Genomic DNA, 21,610 nt, shown 5'->3' on the forward strand with positions numbered 1-21,610 from the left:
GCACCGTACTTATCTCTGAGTTGATGATTGATTGAATTGATTGAAATTAGAATTGTGGGTGCTTCAGCAGTTAGGCTATTTGCGCCCGTCACACATACGGAGTCCAGCCCTATAATGTAGCTTAAATAAGTATATGTCTCAGGACTAGAAAAAAGGCTCATATATGGACAACAACACAGGACAACACACAGCCCTACAGAGCAGTGGCGAAGCGTCCTATGAGGCCCGGGCCTACCCTAATATATTTGTCTATTACGGATTATTTTATTACTTATAAATTTCATTAAACGACGCTTAATAAAAGAAAACAGAAATTCTAGGTCTTCCGATAATTACCGCAAGTTTGCAACCTTGTCTGGAACCGTATCTGCGCATTCAGCGAGGCCCGACCGAGAGTGCCTCAGCTGGTCCCATAACAACTTATATGATTCGTGCGGGAAAGCATAATTTCAGGGGCGCGTTCGCCTGTAATGTAACCTGAGAGGCCGGCCTCTTTTCTCTCTCTCACCCTCTCTCCCTGACTTCCGAAGAGTGTCGATCGTGTACGAGCGCGTGACGAAGCAGGCAGTGGACGTACAGAGCTTGTTGAGAAGCAGCGTTTCAATGGAAGATTCAGAGCTGTGCCGGGAGCGGAGCACACCTAGCTGCTAACATGTAGCGAAAATGTGTTCCTAACACCTCTAAGCCTGGCCTCCTAACCTATCAAAGTAGGCATTATTAGAATTCTAACTACAAATAATGCATGCAAGTTGGTTACCAGTTTGGTGCTTTCAGCTCTTTTGAGGAACCGCTTTTCGCGAAGTGTTAGCTGCTGGATGTGCCCCACACCAATCTCGATTCAGAGAGGGAAAGTATTTTATTTCTTTGAGGAAAGGGATATTGAGGCGAAATTTCCTTTCATGATTAGTGACATAACTAAAAACACGCTACTTTTGAAATGGGGCTAAGTACAATGCAAACGTATAGAGAAAATCCATGTTACTGAAATTTTCTGGTCGTTATGTTACACAGAAAGGTGTCCGTGTTCTCATTTAGAATTTCATCATTTTCTAATCATATCGTAATTTTTAAAAATGTCGCGTGTTGAAGAAGAATTATATGCATAAAAGAGTTAAAAAGAAATAATTGATTGATAGATTTAGTTTATTTTACTTGGCTTTCTTTTATTTTCTAGGGGCTATATTTTAACATACTACTGTTAAAAAAAATCACATCTTCCCCTCCCCCCAATCCCTGCTCCATCCTGTGCCTACCCTTCCAGAGACAATGCGCTTCGCCACTGCTACAGAGGATTACACTGGCCGTAGGCCCAGACGCCAGAGCCTCGTTGCCCTGCATGACTGCAGTTACCGGGGTATTCTACGTGGAAGTAAGGTTGACTTTTCGGTGCCTTCTCAAAACGTTAAATCTTACACCTCTCTAAGTTATTCAAATAATTTGAGTTAAATAAAATGATGTTCTTACTAACCTACCTGCCCGACCCTGTGGCCGAGTGGTTAGCACATCGCGCTGCGACGCCAAGGGTCCCGGGTTCGAATCCCGGTCGGGCTTGGTTGTTTGTGAATGTCCATTCATCAATTTCATCATTTCATCACTCATCCCCATCTTCGCAAATTAGCCAACAGGCACAAAACGCGAAGTAAAATAAACTAAATCAATTAATTACTAACCTACCTGCTTTACGTCTGTGTTAGGTTGGAAAACATAATTCTCAGTCGTAAACCAATGAAATCGTTGACGTCAAGATGTGAAAGTGTTATTTTCCCTCCTTTTAGAATTCACACGTAATGATCCACATATCAACATTAAATGTAGAATAAAGTTTATTTCCCTAATCGGGATATATTTTATAGTTACTGGATTTAGTAAACATATTTGGAACACCCTCGCGTAACAATAGCCAAACTTCATCCAGGTTTTTGATATGTATAGTTCTCCAAATGTGTGGCTTATAAAGTATACACTCACGAATATTTTTTTTACAATCATTCAAGCCCATATTTAGCAAAGGTTTAAATCTGTTATTCAATCTCTTTTAACTTCATGGAATAATTTATGCACATTGACAGTTATTCACACTGATTTTCCGACAAGATATTAGCCTTAGTGTAGTAAGTATGAGAAATGCTATAAATACTGTAGACAGGCATATATTTGAAAAGCTACGGGAGATGAAATTTGAATAGCACTAACAATAGGTCGCGGTTTATCTTTTCAGATATTAATCTGTACCATGGACATTTGATCATTAATTCAATCTTGATTATCTACACAGAATATTGTTAAATAGCGCTGTTGCCAAGTGTTAAAAGCCAAGCGTATGATTAAATAGTTACGCTACCATTTAAGCATGTTTAAAAAGAGTTTACCAATAGCGCAGCATGAAAGCAAACAACTAATTGACCACCATTACTAGAAGAAAAAATGATAGAGCCGTAGATGTGCGTTTGGTGTTTCATCCAATGAAATCTTTTTGAGGCGGAAAATGAACTTTTTGTTCCTTTTTATAATAGTGTTCCCAATCGTACAGGTAGGCTGAATTAATTAAGTGCAATAGGTATTAAAAACCTATTAAGTATCTCCTTCACAATTTTCCTACATATTCATAAAATCATAATTATTTCCGTGACAAGAAATAATATGAATATATGAAATTCTTAACAATGACATCATTCTTAAACAGTACGTATTTATAATAACATCTCCTTCCCCCAGTAATGATTTAGAAATAGAAATATGTTTATTTTAGCATTTGGGCAATTAGTCTTGTATGTATTCGACAAGTTGATTTAAAAGCGTTGGTTGCATATTCCTCTGCAGTACATATAGGACTTGCTTTAATAGGAATTATAACAATAAGAACATGGGGAATAAGTAGTGGGCTTATTTTAATAGTACCCCATGGCTTATGTTCTTCTGGTATATTTTGTTTAGTTGTTATGAACAGTATACCCTTTATACACCACTAACGACAAAAGGAAATAGCATATAATTAATTATACAGCGTGAGTCAACAGGCCCTGACCACCCCTTATAAAATGGAAGGGAGCGTAGATTGCAGCAATTGGTCATGATAGTAATATGTTAGGCCTAAGGGGAAACTTTTTGGTCCATGTCATGACAACGTCCGCCATCTTGGTGACCGCCATCTTGGATCCAACTTCATTTCTTTAAATGGGAAGGGGACATGTGGGGTTTGGTTTTTGGCTAGAATTTCACCAAGAATTCAGTGGTGAAGTCAGATTTACGAAAACTTTAATGATAAGGAAGTTATGGGCATATGAAAGTTACAGAATGAAAGTTACACAATGTGTTCAATATGCTGTCCTTCTTGTGTTATGCTCATGCTGAGATGATTCTCCTATGCTCTGTGGACACGGAGCAATATCTCAGGTGTGATTTGTGCACAGGAATCCAGTATCCGTTGCTCCAAGTGACCCACATCTCCAATCTTTTCGGCATACACAATGGACTTCACATGACCCCACAGGTAAAAATCGAGTGGGGGCAAATCTGTTGATCGGGTAGGCCATTCCACTGGTCCACGTCGACCAATCCATAGACCTGGGAACTGGAGGTCCAGATGGTGACCCCATCCTGCTGAAAATATGAGAGGAAGCTGCCATCCTCCGTCAAAACTGACAGGAAAATGTGTTCTTGTAACAACTGCAAGTAGCCCTCTGCATTTAAATTGTCATGAATGAAGAATGGGCCAATGATACGTGTTCCCTAGATCACAACCCACACCATAACCTTCCCAGCGCCAACCATATTGTTCGGATCTATCCACAACGGGTTATCGGTGGACCAATACCGCATGTTCTGTTTATTCACCTTCCCATTCACATAAAAATTTGCTTCATCAGGATGCAGAATATGCAGTACAAAGTGTGGATCCTGACGAATTTGCTCCACAGCCCATTCATAAAACTGCTCCTATCTGGGTCGACCTCAGAGAGATGGTGCTGCAGCTGCAGCTTGTACGGGCGCAACTTAACAATCTTTAACACCCTGCAAATGGAACTCTGGCTGACACCACATAGCACAAACATTCGACGTGTGCTGCGCTGCGGAGACTTGGCAAACGATGGTAGCACTGCCGTAGCTGTTCCTTCGTCAGTGGCAGTTCTGGGCCTACCAGATCGTGGCTTGTCTTGGACTGTACCGCTCTTCGAACCTGGTCAGCAATTGGGACTGTAACGTGCGACACTGGGTTCCGTTGAGGGTTCCATTCGTTGAAATCACGAGCTACAACACGGGCCCTTCGCCCCCCCCCCTCCTCCCCCCGGAACAGCTTCATGATCTGGATTCGTTCGGCCTTGGTCAATGGCATGGTTCAGAACCTGCAAATGATATGTAATTATTACTTTAATATGCCAGTAAGTTCCTTATCATTAAAGTTTTCATAAATCTGACTTCACTACTGAATTCCTGGTGAAATTCTAGCCCAAAACCATACTCCATATGACCCCCTTCCCATTTAAAGAAATGAAGTTGGATCCAAGATGGCGGACGTTGTCATGATATTACTACCATGACTAATTGCTGCAATATACACTTCCTTTTATTTTATAAGGGGGTGACTGGCCCTGCATAGTGTAAAATGTAGACCAGACCACAAATGAATTTAGCATGAATTAATATTTACAATGCTTTCAGAAACACACACAGAACTAAAAAGATAGCCAGCTTTAATGAACTAAATACATCGACTAATGTACATATAAGTTTTTAAGTAAACATAGTACGATTATAATATTGTAGCAACTTAACTTATCAGAGACGAGAAATTTCTACTAGAGCTTGTACTGATACATGTTTGGTTTCAGACATTGTGTTTTTTAAACTTCATATGCTATACAAGATAATTTGTTTTGTTGTCATGTCAATCAGTAGAGGTCTTCTCTATAACATTAAAACTTATTTATAATATTTGTTCTTCTAGATTTTTAAATGTTAAAGTGTTGCACAAGTTGTCATTATCATAAAAAAAACATGAAAGGTTTTAAAACGGTAATATAAAAATCTTTAAAAATATGATCTGTCACTTTCTATTGTGAATAAATTTCGTTTTGTGGAGAGTTGGAACCAGACTTGGCAAGCATACTTTAAATATGGACGAGTAAGTGTTGTAAAAACAAATATAAGGATGTTGATCTCCAATTTCTGATCAAGTTACCCAACACTAATCAATATTTTTTTTATGATTTCGTTTATATGTTCATTAAAATTCAGATGCTGTTTGATCATTCGACGGCAGTTCTATGTATGCACATATCCATTCACATACATCGTGTAGACAAATGAAGGTTTCAAGCAATTCATTAGAAAAGCACCATCTCCCTTGCAAACGTCACAACAACTTGTTATTTACAGGTTAATTCTCCGCCAGCAGAATTCCAATCACAAGTAGCCACGCTATCCGGTTCAGAAATTGTCATTTTCCATGACGTCAGTTCACTATTTATTGACATTATGTTGTTAGTAATTCAGGTACGTTGGAAACACTGATTGTGCATTAACTATTTCTTAATTTTTAATTTACTTAACCTCAAACATTCTGATAGTTATTATACATAACGAGACTGGTGCATTTTTTTCTTTTTTTTAGTTTTGCCACACAGGAGATGGTTTTACTATTATTTGATGTAAATGATGCGTTATTAACATACTTATGATAACATTAATTATTCAGAATTTGCAAAATATGTTATCTTAAATTGTAAATATGCACAGTATCATTTCATCAACACAAAGCTCATGCAGGTGTAATCACGAATGACAGGAGGGGGGTGAGGGTAGAACAAGTTCGTCACACAATATACATTTTATGAGTAAAATATAAAGCAAATGGCTCCACCGCTGTCATGGAAACGGAGTGTCATGTTGTCAGATCTACGCGCATAATCAAGATAAGTACACACAAGTTGGTCGATCAGATTATTTAATGATGGAAGATGACGTCACGTTTGATAATGGGATTTGGAATAGTTTTTCCTTGAACAAGGCGTGTAAATGTTAGAAACCAAATGTAATAACTGTGCATTTCAGTTCACTAATTATATGAAATATTAAAACATAATCGAGTAAAACGGCCTCCCCAAAGATAAATCAAAAATATAAGTACGTTCCTATATTTTAAATCCCTTTTTATCTTATTTTGAATTCGTTATATTGTATTTTGTTGCTTTATACTATTTGTATACTGTAAAACAGAGTGCCTCTAATATCAATTTCTTCACTTTCTATGACAGGAATTCTGTCCTCAACCATGTAAGTGCATTTTAAAAATCTAAATTTTGGAGATAAAACTTAACTGCATTATATATTTTTATTTTTTTTAATCTCCAAAACAAGTGTGGTTAAGCTTTTTAGTAAACTTGTGGAAACCATTTGGTAGCAGTCATTAAATTATGGTAATCTTGACTTTTTTTGTAACTCTAAGCAAATAATTACGACTACTAAACGAATTTGGTTCTGGTGAATAATTGTTTGTCACATATTTCAACAAATATTTGGTTACAAGGAACCGTTTTTTGTTATTGCAAACAAGCGCTTCTCTCTGTGTGAGTTCGATATTTATGTTAATTCCTTTATTTTCGGCATATTTTAGGCTCTGGCTGGAGTTGTTTCAATTGCATTTTCCGTAAGCATTATTATTATTATTATTAATAATAATTTATTACTTGTAGTGAGGCTACATTGAAAGTCTTAGTTTAGGAGTTTGCATGAACTACATCAACCCCGCCCTATCTGAAAGCTGACATTCTATTTGTTATGAGCGATGACGTAGCGATGGGCGAGGTTAACCTATCACTAGAATGTGAAACGACAGTGTTGCAATATGCAGATCTTAAACACCCGAAGAAGAATGATCTCTAGGTAAGGATGTTTATCAGAGGCTGTGAGAAAGTGATGTGAAAGTCACTAGCGCCATCAATCGATTGGGCGGCAACATTAAAATAAAAAATAAAAAATGATGGACAAGTAACGGGCCCTTACGATTAGTCCTATTGATTTATTGATTTTGTTTTATTTTACTTCGCTTTCTGCCACTTTTAGCTAGTCGTGAAGATGAATAATGATGTGAAGAAGTTGATGAAGGGACACTCACAAATAACATCCTGCCCAGGACGGGATTGGAACCCGGGACCCCTGCCGTCGTAGCGCGCAGTGATAAACATTCCTTGTTGTTGTTAGCTTAAACCAAAAATTACTTGCAACATGTACAATTACAAAGACGTAAGAAAATTCATTACTTTTAAATAAAAATTTACTTGAACTATTTAGATGCATTGAGTTTGAACAACAAAGATGCATGGTCTGTCTGTTGACTATCAATATATTTATATTGGAAGAAAATATATATTTCTTGGATATAATTTCATTTAAATTTAAGATAATTTTAGATATAAATCAAAATTATTTCTAACAGGTATCGTGATGACAAGAGTGGTGACCCTTTTGAAGATTGTGGTAAGTCACGTGATCACTAACTTAATATTTCTGAATGGTGGATGTAACTAATCATTCGGTTCGAAAAGTAACTATACACCTGTCATATATTTACTTATAAAGTGCGTTCGAAAAGTAACTAGACACCTGACATTTATTTATTTATTTATACAGTGCGTTCGAAAAGTAACTATACATCTGTCATGCACTTGTACAGTGGGATCCATGAGTATTACCGTGCAAATTGTCCATGACTATTTTCATTAGTTTTTCTCTTACATCCTGTGTGTTTCTAAGCGATGGACATTTATGTATGCTTGTGGAGAAGTTGTCGACTGCTTGTTTTGAGTTTTCTTTTAATTCTTGAAGCTCTTATTGGGTCAAATAAAGTGCACGAACATGGTGATGAACAATTTGCATGGTAATACTAATGGATCCCACTGTACAATACGTAACATCGACTTACCTTACAGTAGTTGTTGGAAAGGGTTCCCACGAACATCCAGACATATCTGCACACGTTTCTTCTTGTTCTCGAGGACTTTCACAAGTTGTTCATGTGGAATGTTCTTGGTGAAATCACGAATAGCAGTTTGAAGTTCCTGGAGGCTGCGAGGGTTTCCTCGATAAACATTACTTTTTGCATAACACCAGAAGTAAAAACCCGGTTGGCTTAAGTCCGGAGAACGAGGTGGCCACAAGCCCTTAGAATTGATTCGATCTCCGAAAACCTCTTGCAGGAACTTCATGGACTGCCTGGCTGTATGTGCGGCATGTGTTGAATCCAAGCATTATTAATTTCGTCCTCGGTTAGCTCTTTCATTAAGTGGTGAATGATTTCACAATAACGAGCTGAATTTATTGTTTCTGAGAGTTATATTGGGCCGACTATTCTCCTCCTGGATATTGCAATCCACACCTCAATCTTCTGGTCATGTAGAGGAATTTCATGTACGGCATGTGGGTTGTTGGCAGACCATAAAAGTGAGTTCTATGCAGGCACATACCCTGTTAAATGGAACCATGCCTCATCGTTATAGAAAACATAGTCCAAAATAACTTCGTAATTGTCCGCAACAAACTGTTGAAACCATTCACAGTATTGAATTCGCTTTCCACAGTCTGTGGCCAATAACTATTGAACCGCTTTCAATTTATATGGGATGAGACTGAGCTTCTTACGAACTGCCTTGTGTGCAGTTGCAACATCGATGTTTTTCTGTTGGGTCAATTTTCGCACGGACTTTTTGGGACTACGTTGCATAGCAGCTGATACGTCTTGCAGTTTTTCTTCGAGTACTGATGGTCTACCACTACACTCATAGTTCTTTACCGATATCGTCTCCCTACATTTCTCGATTAGCGCTCTTACACTATGTCGATTGAACCGGTGTACAGTGGGATCCATGATTAGTAACGTGCAAATTGTCCATCACCATGTTCGTTAACTGTACTTGACCCAATAAGAGCTTCAAGAATTAAAAGAAAACTCAAAACAAGCTGTTGACAACTTCTGCACCAGCATACATAAAAATCCATCACTTAAAAACACATAGGATGTAAGAGAAAAATTAATGAAAATAGCCATGGACAATTTGCACGTTAATACTTATGGATCCCACTGTACTTTGTGGTGTCTGTTAACAAATGAAAAAAAATTGAGTATGGTGACATAGGTTGAATGCATGAAAAGCATTTACAAAAGTGCGTTACGTATATGACGCTTTAAAAATGTAGCAAATTTTGACTTTATTTATCTGTGAAGCATATAGGCTGCATTTCGTGGAATGTCCAACTAATCTTTTTAATAATACTACTAATTTAGTAATATAATTAAGCCTTGTTTCCATATTAAAACCAATAAGTTGCTGACCAAGGTAGTTTATTAAGATAAATACACTTAACACGTAACGTTTCGACCCTGTATCAGGGTCTTCCTCAGACGAAGAACTAAACTAAAAATCTTAGTTTAGTTCTTCGTCTGAGGAAGACCCTGTTACAGGGTTACATGTTAAGTGTTTTTATATCTTAATAAACTGCCTTGGTCAGCAACTTATTGGTTTTACTAATTTAGGCAAGATATAACGTAATGTGGTTAAATTACAACAAAAATTTGACCAGATAAGGAGACATAATTAGAAAAGGAAAAATTTAATATTAATTAGGCTACATGTGAAACTATGACGTAAGTTGCTAATGGTGAGTGTTTGAACGTAGATATTGTTGTAGAATATTGAAACTGCTTTGATTGGCGAGCGACGTTGTGGAAGGATACATTGAGGTTGGGTACTTTTGAATGTAGATATTGAGTTAGTTTCACAAAAATGCAATTTGTTTTTCATTTTTTTCTCTTTTCTTTCTGTTTCTCTATCCTTTATTACCATTTTACTCTTTCTGTCTACTAGTATTGTATTTTAGTTTCCCTTTCTCAATTTCTGCCATTCTTCAAAACTCTCTCTCAACTGATTTTTTTATTACTATTCCCTTCATTCCTCTATCATTTATAGTTTATCTCTTACATAACTCACAATTTCTTTCATATCTGTTATTTTACTTCATTTTCCGCATGATCTCTGTCTACCCACATTACATCACACTGTGTACCCCTCTCCTTTCTTGTCTATAGGTTTAGATAAATTATTATCTTCACATTCAAATAGGAGAACTTCATGTATATTTTTATTAAGTGAATGAGGAAGATGAAAGAATGCTATATACAACTACACTGGAGTTGTAAGGATGTGGTTTCAGTAGGTCAGGACCCATCAAAAGAGATGCCTATAGTGGAACCACAAGCAAAACAACTTGCGCAGACCCGCGGCTCCTGTGCACCGTACCCCCGCGAGTAGGGGAGGGGGAAAGTGGACAATGTTTCCTTATGGCTCGAGGTGGATGGAAGAAGGGATAGCTGCGCGGGGACTTTTCGTCCCAAGGTTTTTTCCTTGTGGTCGATCTATAGTTCTAGATACAAAAAGGTACAATGTACAGTAGATGTATAGATGAATTTGTACCATACAAGGAACTGCACATGAATTTTCTGTGCAATGAAAAGGATGAGCCCTAGAGGAATTTCATATTTACCCTAATTTGTTGTATTTCAAGTAACAGTGATTATTATCTCTATTTACAGGTCTAAAGTAACGTGTATGTGGGAACAGCAACTAATAATTATGTGTGAATGTAGATTTGGAATGAATAAATTAATCTCATCAAAATTCTTCATGTTTATTTAAGTATAAACGTTTAGGATTCCAATGACAAAAGGCAAAAAGCAATCTTTTAATAAACGTTTTAGTGAACAAAGTGAAAAATATAAATTCAGAAATTATAATTTGTAATAATAAATTAATTCTCTAATCAGAAGAACTACACTTGTTTTTTGTTAGCCTTAACGAATTGTTGTAGATCGTATGTATATTTTTAAAAAGTTTTTAACTCAGACTTTAATTTTAAAAAAAAGTGCACATTTACTGGAATTGGGGAATAATTGTGCCGTTAGGTTTGGGTAGTGGAAGTATATAGAGAAAAGAGGAGAGAAGTATATAAGATATGTAGAGCCAAGAAAAGACAGTTTGAGAGAAAGAGAATAGAAGAGTTAGCTGAAATGAAAGACAGAAGTGAGATACGAAAGTTTTATGAGCGAATAAGAGAAGAAAGGATACCAACCCAGAGCAGTTTTTTACAAATACAAAGAAGGAAACCTCATTGGAGACAAAGGAAAAATGATGGAAAGATGGCAGGAGTATTTCTGTGAATTACTTACCGGAACCAATGAGTATGAAGAGTATGAAGAGGAAGAAATAAGTGAGGAAGAGGAGGAAGGGATAATAAAAACTTTAGAAGAAGTAAAAATGCAATAAAGTGTCTAAAGAATAATAAAGCGCCAGGAGAGGATGGCATAGAATCAGAGCTGCTGAAATATGGTGGAGAGGGAGTGAAGAAGGCCATATATGAATTGATAGAACAAGTTGGGATAAAAGAAGAAATTCCCAGGGATTGGACAATAAGAATAATATGCCCGATACATAAGAAAGGGGATAAAGCTAAGTGTGAAAACTACCGCGGGATAACACTACTGGATGGAACTTATAAAGTATTTGGAAAAAAATTAGCAACACGATTGGAAGATTGGATGGAAAGAATAATGGGAGATTACCAAGGATTTAGAAAAAATCGCTCCATGATAGACCAGATATTTTTACTGCGTCAAGTCGATTGATATATGTCGATTGACTTTAAACAAGCATACGATAGCCTGGAAAGAAATAAGATCTACAGTATAATGGAAGAGTTTGGAATCCCAAGGAAATTGATAACACTGACAAAAATGACAATGAAAACAACGGAACGTAAAGTCAGAGTTGAACAGGAAATGACAAACATGTTTAAAGTAGAGAAAGGACTGAGACAGGGAGATTTACTTCCTACAATACTATTTAATTAGCATTGGAAAAAAGTAATCCGACAACTGCCAATCAACCCTGGAGGAACAATATGAAATAGACTAACACATATGCACATATGCAGATGATGTAGCTTTAATAGCAAGGAATAAGTAAGCTATGGAAGTGAGTTTTCAAGTGTTAGAAGAGAAAGCTCAAGAACTAGGACTGGAAGTGAACACAAATAAAACCAAATATATGAAGATGGGAGATCCAGAAAGAGGCAGAAGAGAACCTTACATAAGAATAAATGGAAAAGAATATGAAAGAGTGGACGCCTTTAAATATTTGGGCTCAACAATAACAGCAGATAACAAGACAGCTACAGAAATACAGGATAGGATAACAAGTGGAAATCGATGCTATTTTTCTTTGCAAAATATGTTTAAATCTAAGAACGTTAGTAGGAACACAAAAATTAAAATATATATACAACAATATTAAGACCCATAGTAATGTATGGTTCAGAAAGTTGGGTGATGTCGGTAAGAGAGGAAGATTGGTTGTTAAGGTGGGAAAGGAAAATACTGAGAAGGATATTTGGAGCGGTAAGAGATAAAGGGGGATGGAGAATGAGAACAAATATGGAAGTACGGGAATTGTTTAATCAGCCAGATATTGTAGTGAAGATCAAACAGAGTAGAATACGATGGGCTGGGCATGTTCAGAGGATGGAAGAGCCACGGGTTGTCAGGAAAATATTCAATGGAAAACCGGAAGGGAGAAGGAGAAGAGCTAGGCCCATGAAAAGATGGATAGAGGACCTGGAAGAGGACCTAAGAAGATTAGGAGTTAAAGGATGGAGAAGAAAAGCAGAGGATCGAGATGAATGGAGAGAGGTAGTCAGGAAGGCCAAGGACCTACATGGACTGTAGCGCCGACCAGTAAGTAAGTAAGTAAGGTTTGGGTAATTGTATGCCATATCAAATCACTGGGTACAGTGGGACGCACAAGTATTGTCAGCTGCTTGTATTGCGTCTTGTTCCAATTCTTGGACCTCTCATTGACTAAAACAGAGAGAAAGAATATGTGGATGGACGATTTGTAATAGTTATGCATCCCACTGTACAAATTGTTAATCCGAAGTCCGAATGCAAGATGTTTAATTTTTAATGACATCACGTTCACATGAAACCCATAAAAAGTTTCCCCTCCTTTGACTTAGCATAACTAGAAAATAACGCCAAAGGGAAGAATAGATGCCAAAATGAGGACTGACTAATGAAAAAGTATGCGTTACAGCCGCCTCCCTTTCGAAAATCCTGGACACGCCACTGTCATAAAGACACATCTACAATATCAGTATATATATATATATATATATATATATATATATATATATATATATATATATATATATATATATATATATATATATATATATATATATATATATATATATAGCAAGTGGCCCCTCGAAGGTCTGTTTTCACCCCCAACCATAGCACATAGAAACAAAACCTGGCTACAAGAGTGGTTGAATTCGACGCTGCATTATTCTAAAAATATTTGCACCGTTCGCATCATGCAAGAAGCCATGTTTACTTTTTATTTTTCCAATCGGGACTGGACTACATTTTAAAGAGGTATCCGAAAACACAGCACAATGGGGACGGAAGAAGAGACACCTTGATTGATTGATTGATTTAGTTTATTTTACTTTGCGTTTTGTGCCTCTTGGCTAATTTGCGAAGATGGGGATGAGTGATGAAATGATGAATGTACATTCACAAAAAACGAAGCCCGAGCGGTATTCGAACCCGGGACCCTTGGCGTCGCAGCGCGATGTGCTAACCACTCGTCCACAGGGTCCGGCAAGAGACACATTGATTATCATGCGTCGGTGTTACCACTAAACCATCGAAAAAAAAAACGTTAAGAGAGCATATTAAGTTTTCTTACATTCATTACTGGATTGTCTGGTTGCGAAAGATGAAAGTCTCACGAAGACAATTTAGAGCACGTTCTTGAGTAATAATTGCTACAAATATATCTTCACATTGCGCAATTGCGAGTAGCATTTTGAAGGTAAAGTCATAATCACAAAAGATTGGACATGGCTAAAAGCGTCTGTTTAGATCTGACTCATTAACATAAAAGCTATGGACAAGGAGTACAGAGTGTTAAAAGTGAGCACCATCAATAAATTACAAAGGTAAGCATTCATAATATTATGACATTGTGAAATGCTTGTCCACACTTACAGCAACACTGCAGACAGTCATAACTTTGGTTACAATAAACACAAGGAACAGGAAATCGTTGCAGAGTGCAGAATTGGATTTAAAGAAAGTGTAAGAATACAAATTTCATATTAAGTCACAGGTATGATTTCCATTCTTCTATTCGTGTATTGTTGAGTTGAAATTTCTGTTTGATCAATTGGTTTCATTTATTTTAAAAATCACAAATGCAAACTATTCGGTTGATGCATAAGTTCCTATCGTTTTTTTTTCACCGTGACAAAAGTATTTTTATTTGACACTCATTTGAGATGAACAAAAGACATAAATTAATCAGTAATATATTTTCCTTCATTGTCTATGACTGTCTACCAACGCTGGGGCAGTTTTTCAATTCAACGCCTAAAGAAATCAGCTGATTAAAAGCGTCGTCAAGACAAGTTTGAAGAGCATTTTCGTCACCAAAGGAGCTTCCTTGAACATTTGTTATATTGAGAACAATGCAAGATCGGGGGGGGGGGGGAGTAAGAAGGATGTGGAATAACTGTCCAACAAGCTCCTGGAATGGAAAGCAGCTTTTGTCATGTTATCGGAGTGTGGGTGTGCATTATCGTGTCGCAGCACTTGATGCTGTCTTCCTGGCCTACTCGCTGCTTTGGCTGTTTTCATTTAAAGCGTGCGGTATCTAGAACCTTACTCATGGAATGCAAATGCCGCACGATGGTAGAATGGTCACAGTAAATCACTTTTGCTAATTCTCGAGTCGACTGATGTGGATCGTCGTGGATTAAAGCGTTTAAACTGTCTTCATTAAAGCCCGATTGTCTTCCTGAACGTGGAGAAACACTTAAGTCAAAAATGTCCTGTTTGCAATGACAAAACCATTTTCATGTCCTGCTTTCCCCGTACGAGGGACAAACGTTTCCCCTGCCTTTTTCCCTATGTTAAACTCTGACAGAAGAATATGTCGGAAATGTTGTTTTCATTTCCCCACTGGACACTTATTGTTCTTTAGCCCATAAATAACGCAGTCTTTCTTCAAAACTGCAAAATTCAATGCGTATTCACAAGCACAACAATGCCACTCCAATTGATGAACATTAAACGATAAACAAACTCCTAACACCGTGGTGTTGCCATACCAAACACAAACGCTACGAACTGATGCATCTGACCAATACTTTTATTTCATATCATGATACAATGAAAAACAACATCCAACAAATATAACAAAGCAACTAATATCAATAAAACGGTACTGTGGATTCTTCAGCTGTTTTTTGAAGCTTGGTTTTGTAAGATAGAAATCTGAAGGACCATTTCTTAAATCGTGAAGAGTTTGTATTGTAGCCCATTACGCTGTATCAGAAAAGTTCCAGTGAATATAATAACAAGATTTATTTGCACTTCATTTACGAAGTGAACTCAAAATGTCCTCCAGACTACAGTATAAAAAAATACGGTAACGATTAGATAAGCCGGAGACAGATTTCTTCAAATTTACAGGAGAAAAGACGAAAAAGTACTTACGGAATTGCGTTCTTGTGGACTTTCTGAAGCCGGGGAAATTGTTTTTTTCGAATCGTGCAACTTATTTGGCCTGTAAGTAAGGTATTTTTCGTCATTCAAGCATCTCCGTTGCACGATAGCTCGTGCCACCATTGCCGTCGACTACGTGAATCAAATGTTCCGTGCGTTCGGTTATGTAACCCCCTGTCAGTGTAGCAGTCACGGGGTAGTTTGACAAGATGTTAATTTTTTTGTTGTTGAAATTTATTTTTCTAAAGTTTCCTAACCTAACTGAACCTAACCTAACCTTCCGTGAATGGTTTGTGGAACAATTTTCGATTCAAAACGTTTTGTGAATAGCTTGTGCGGCATTTATAGGTTCATAGGTTAGGAAACACTGCACATTAGCTGACGACAGACAACGTGAGTCAAGATTTGGCCGCCGAATTAGCAACGACAAATAAAGAATTATAATGTTAAAAATAACGTGTTTTTCATGGGGAAAAAAGTGATCCCCAGGTTGAAAATTGTTCTTCTATGCATATGAGGTAAATAGAAATTATTTTTATTTGAAAAAAAAAAAAAACGAGTTGAATGTGTCTCCGACTTATCTAACTGGTACCAAAAATACAAATATATCTGCGCATGACGTAAATTACACAGAAGGACGCACGTGTAAATATTTCAATTGTACCTAGAAGCTTAGGTTTGAAAACACTGATTTGTGCATAATATATTCTACTAGCAGAAGCCGCTGTGGGTAGAATGGTGGCAAGGAGTTAAAAGAAAACTCATATATTAATTCACCAGCTACTTCAGTGCTATCCGTGCATAGTCTAATAAAACAGTGCATCCCCTTTGGCGCAGTGGTTGCACCGTCGCCTTGTAATAAAGGAGTCCCGGGTTCCATACCCGGTGGAGGCACATACTGGTTCAGATCCAACTTTAAACTTCCGACATTTTCCGCAACTCACCTGGTCGATAATACGAGAGATTCTATTCATCATTCGTCGCCAGGAAAGCTTCAAGTCTTACTTCAACTTTAAACTGTAGGTCCAGTCCCGATTAGCCTTACTGTGCATAAAATGAACTTAAAACCAAAAACTCAAATTATCCGAGATCCCCGGGACATCGTGTAACCATTACAGTGAGAAATGGGCATTGTCTGCCCACTCTAGGGTGCGAGAAGAAACCTCCTTCCCACCCATTACCAACATCTAGTGTCCTTACTCATAATTATTTTACACTACGAAAGATGTTGCTTTTAGTTTATGTTCGTTGTATTACAGTGCCTTAGGTTTTCAAGGTTTATCTAGCATTTTAATATACCCATTCATTGTTTTAGGTTCCCCATATTTCGCACGTTCTCATATATAGAGTGAAGTGTGTATGCTATGAAGAGGCTCTTCAAGGAAGTGATTTGGGAGGCTTCCTCCAACGGACTTCTTGAAATCACTGCAAACAGAAGGTGGTTCCTAAAAAGGTTTGTAGAACGATGCATTGAGCTTCGGAATTTATGACACAAAATTGTTTTAAAAAATTGTCTTTAGAATGAAATTATTTCAAAATATTAATAATACTAATTTTCGCTCTTAAAATTAAAACTTGATATTTTATACATTACAACAGATGAGTGCAATATTTCTATAAAACTGTTTGTGTGCTGGTTCAAACTACAGAAGCCATAGGAAAAATGCTAATGTAGTTTTTCTTAATCTGAATTAGAGCCGAGTATCGACATTGAACGTCATTAACAGTAGTGACGCACTTGCGTAATAAAGGCTCCCCAAATAACATGAAGAAAGAAACATTTCGCGGGGAAAACAATTCTGACATGTCACTACTTAATGGCTGAATTCATTTTTATTCCATTTTCGAAAAAAATGGATGAATATCCGGCGCTAAGCATCTCACCATGTATCGTTGCCTATCCTTTCAATTTTCATTTATTTCGTGTTGAAATAAATGAAAATTCCGCATCTCCAACCACGTAGCGTTCCATTAGGCGTTACAAGAAAAGCAACGCGCTAAATCCCGCATCTACCACCACGTAGCGTTTCACCCTGTGGAACTTGGGATCGAACCAATGGGGAAGAATCTCATTCACCCATATAATAACATTCGCTGGCTGCGATGGCCCTAAAAGGCCAAATGCGAGGTAACTAAACTAGTATTTGAGTAAAAGACATGATTGTTTCCCAACACTTCTGACTGAGACTGAGAATGGCAGGTTATGGATAAGGGATGACTTACCCCGCTCTGTACAAATAGGCCCTCTCCTTGCAGTGTTACTTCTTCAGGCGATCGGCATCAAAAGATCCCTTGCCCTCTATACCCTGTCCCAGCTAACTGTAAAGCAGGGGCGTGCATATCGGCAGAGGAGGAGGAGGAATATCGAGTGGTGAAAGCACAGCGTTGCCAACCGTACGGTCCTGACCGTCATGTACGGACGTACGTTCCAGACCTTAGTCCGTACGCTAAATGCACTGCTTGTCAAAATTTGCTCTTGCAGTTTTATACCTAATATTTCCCTAAGACATTCTTAAACCAATCGTACGGACCTAGAGACAAAAATACACTGCCATGTGCGTCCGGTATTATCCTTTTCAAACGTTCGCAACGCTGCACAGGAAATCGGGTAACTCCCGTCACCCATTACACAATCCCGATTCTCTCACTGTTCATTGGTGGAGCCCTCTCGCTTCACTACTTGCGCAGAGACTTGTTCTCGCTCGCCTGGTCTACAGTTAGCTGGTACGGAGTTTAGATTCCTTGGTTTTGTATCTCTTGCTGCGACCTTCGTTCGCCTCGCTCAAGGTGAGCCACCCCAGCTCGATGTTTTTCTGTATAAGTAATTCAATTTTCAGAGTTGACCTTGCACGATTCAGTAGTCGGTCAGCATCTGGAAATATAATTGTTTATACGCGTGCATCAGATTATAATTCCATGTTGTGACTAAAACCACGGAAGGGAACCTCAAAGTAGTTTAATTTTTCATTGACCATATGTTTCGATGAATTGTGTACTTCTTAGGATATTTAAATATGAAAGTTATGCTAGCAAATGCATGAAACAACAAGAAACCAGCAAGAAGAAACCTCAATAATGATAAGAAATGCACGAAAAACAACAAAAAGTACTGAAAATGACCTAACAAACCAAAAAATCCGGACAATGACAAAAATAATGCAAGATAACAACAATATTTTCTGGTTCTAACTGAAGATAAACTCAGCACTATCAGGTTTAGCATTGTCTTCAGGTGCCAGAATTTTTTTCTTCATCAACTTCCTGGCCATATACATTACATTGTCTCACGTTCAAAAATATGGTACTTTAGTATTATACGGACTACCTCATTTCAGACCATCTGTTTTCTTGGAAAGCAAAAGAAACACTTATGGACATAATAGGAACACTTTATTTGAAAGTTTACAATATATAAATCATACAATTAGCAACCTAACCTAACCTAACGATCTGAAATCAGGTTGTGCGTATAATACTAAAGTACCAAAAATATACTATAAAATATATTATATATGAATTCAATTTTGTGCTCTGCCAAACTTTTATGCTATTTAATAAACTTATAATGTATTGTCGTAACATTTACAGTTACGTCTACAATGATGATAAAAATCTTACATATGGAGATTTTTTTACAAATTCAGTTGAAAAAATTGCTCATTAAACCTATTGTCCTTACAGGGTGTTGGGTGCTACATTATTTCTTCCTGCATTTTTGTTGATGATTTTCCTTCTTATTGAATCATGGCAAAAATTTCATGAGAATCCAGTAATTATTAAAATCGAAAGAAATTTCAATGAATGGAATACTTCATTGCCAAGTATAGTGACCTGCCCAAGAAATGCTCTCTCCACTGAAATGATGATGGAGTACTGTACGAGGTAAGCAAAAATATGATAATATGAAACAAGGAAGTAGTAATATTAATTACATTGTATGTGTTCATAAAAGAAATTGAGTGAATTATTTTTGTTCACTACATGCATTTATGGATTATTTTGGACAAAATAGCACTTCCTGTATTTGTTTCCTAATATCGTCCATCGTTAGTTTCCTGTGTCGTCGTGAGAATCAGACTTTCCATACAGCATAAATCTCCAAGGGATATCCACAATGTCCAGATTCATGGATATTATAAATATCCAGTTCTGGATATCCATTGCAGATCCACGAGATATCCCGTCCTGGATATCCGGTGGATCTCGAGTGCTGGACATCCAAGGGATATACGGTATTTGTGCACGTGTTATTCAAAACTTCACATCAATGTTTTGATATCCGTGGAGGGGTGTGGAGTCGTGTTTGGAACATTCAGAGACCTGCACAAGACACGAAAAAAGGACATTCAGAGACCTGCACAAGACACGGAAAAAGGACATTCAGAGACCTGCACAAGACACGGAAAAAAACCGTTTTCGAGGAGGCGCGCCTACAAGAATATGCAACACCCACGTCAAGCCCAGGTGTTCGACATCGCGCAAGCGAGCTTCACGTCACAGTTGTGCACAGGCATCGATGCCTGCCAGGTTTTTCTATTATCCGGGTCTTAAGAAGACACGTGAGACTCGATGTAGTTCTTGCAAGTAGACGCGAGCACTCCTGCCAGTGTTGCCAACGGCCAATATATTTTTTTACCAGAATTTTTTTTTATTTTTATTTTTTTAACTATGCTTACCTAACCTAACCTAACCTTGCCGGAAATGGTTCGTGGGGCTAACGTGAATGGTTTTTGGGGCTATCGTGAATGGTTTTTCTATTATCCGGGTCTTAAGAAGACACGTGAGACTCGATGTAGTTCTTGCAAGTAGACGCGAGCACTCCTGCCAGTGTTGCCAACGGCCAATATATTTCTCTACGCATGGAAATATTTGAATTTCTGCTAAGCGCAGGTGCCTTGAGGTTGTATAACCATTGGCGTAGCAAGGGATGGGTGACGTGGGTGACCACCCAACCCAGGGCTTCGCGCATGTAGGGGCCTCGCGTCCCATGAGGTTGATACGAAGAACGTAATAAATGGAAGTGAGAAAGATAGAAAAGGCTAATTTTGTGGGCAATAAAATTAAGACCTTTTTATCTGGTTTCATATTCTATTTTTACGTTATAATTTCAATGAATACGTCAAATCAGAGGCGGGTGGGAGCTCTAAGCCTAAGGGGTTTAGGAAAAACTCAAAATAATTATAATTTCTCATGTGAAACATAACGCAAATATTGCTTGGACATTTTTATCCATTTATTATTTTATTGAATAAGTATCGCTTTATCTAGGTTTTTGTTCTGTCTCGTGACCTTGCATAGCCTACCTGATTTTAATATGTTAATGGTAAAGCACCTCAAACTGCCACGGAGCAAAGCATGGGGCATTTAAATGCTTCCGGTGTTTTAAACTGAAGAAGGGTGTGGATAATATTAGCAGTACTTCCTTCGTTCCTACAACTTCAGATGCAGCTATTGCCCTCTGTAACGGGCACGAACATGATTTATCTTCCGAATTTCGTGATCAAGTTCTACGTTTCAGGAATGTGCTTAAATCTGAAATCAAGTGCTTTGGCAAAGTTTCTTCTCCTTGATAGCTCTACACTAGCTTCCAGTGTTCTCTGTATCCTATACCGCCTTCTGTTTGAGGGGAAGGATAAGTAAGTATTTGTATTTTCTTCTTTTGAATACATAAATGTCAAGGAAAGTTATGTTGTAATATGTGAAAATTCAGAGTTAGAGCATCGATTTGTATAGATATTAATGTAAGTGTAGCCACAACCAGCCATTCTAAGTAATTACATAAATTTCCTGGAAGAATCTGACTGTACTTGAGGGACCCAAATTTATTTCTTGCGGACGCGTATTTACGATTTTGTTACGCCACTGCCTCAAATATACCTATAATATTACAAAAACATTAAGACGTAGCAACAAAATGACATTCACAATTATTATTATCATCTAAGTCCTAAAATTCAAAGTTAACTGGTACAATTAATGTTCAACAAAGTC

At 37.5% G+C, this 21,610-nt stretch overlaps 1 long non-coding RNA gene across 1 annotated transcript; it reads left to right on the forward strand.

Annotated features, from left to right (window-relative positions):
* The first annotated feature begins 2,424 nt into the window (after positions 1-2,424).
* On the forward strand, positions 2,425-10,737 carry LOC145997086 (uncharacterized). The gene is made up of 6 exons (XR_014442866.1): positions 2,425-2,530; positions 5,377-5,493; positions 6,255-6,273; positions 6,614-6,646; positions 7,436-7,476; positions 10,586-10,737. It is a non-coding gene; the product is annotated as an uncharacterized LOC145997086 (long non-coding RNA).
* Positions 10,738-21,610: the final 10,873 nt, after the last annotated feature.

Source organism: Lepisma saccharinum, chromosome 13 (genome assembly GCF_977018435.1).
Source record: "Lepisma saccharinum chromosome 13, izLepSacc3.1, whole genome shotgun sequence".
Taxonomy (NCBI): Eukaryota; Metazoa; Arthropoda; class Insecta; order Zygentoma; family Lepismatidae; genus Lepisma; species Lepisma saccharinum.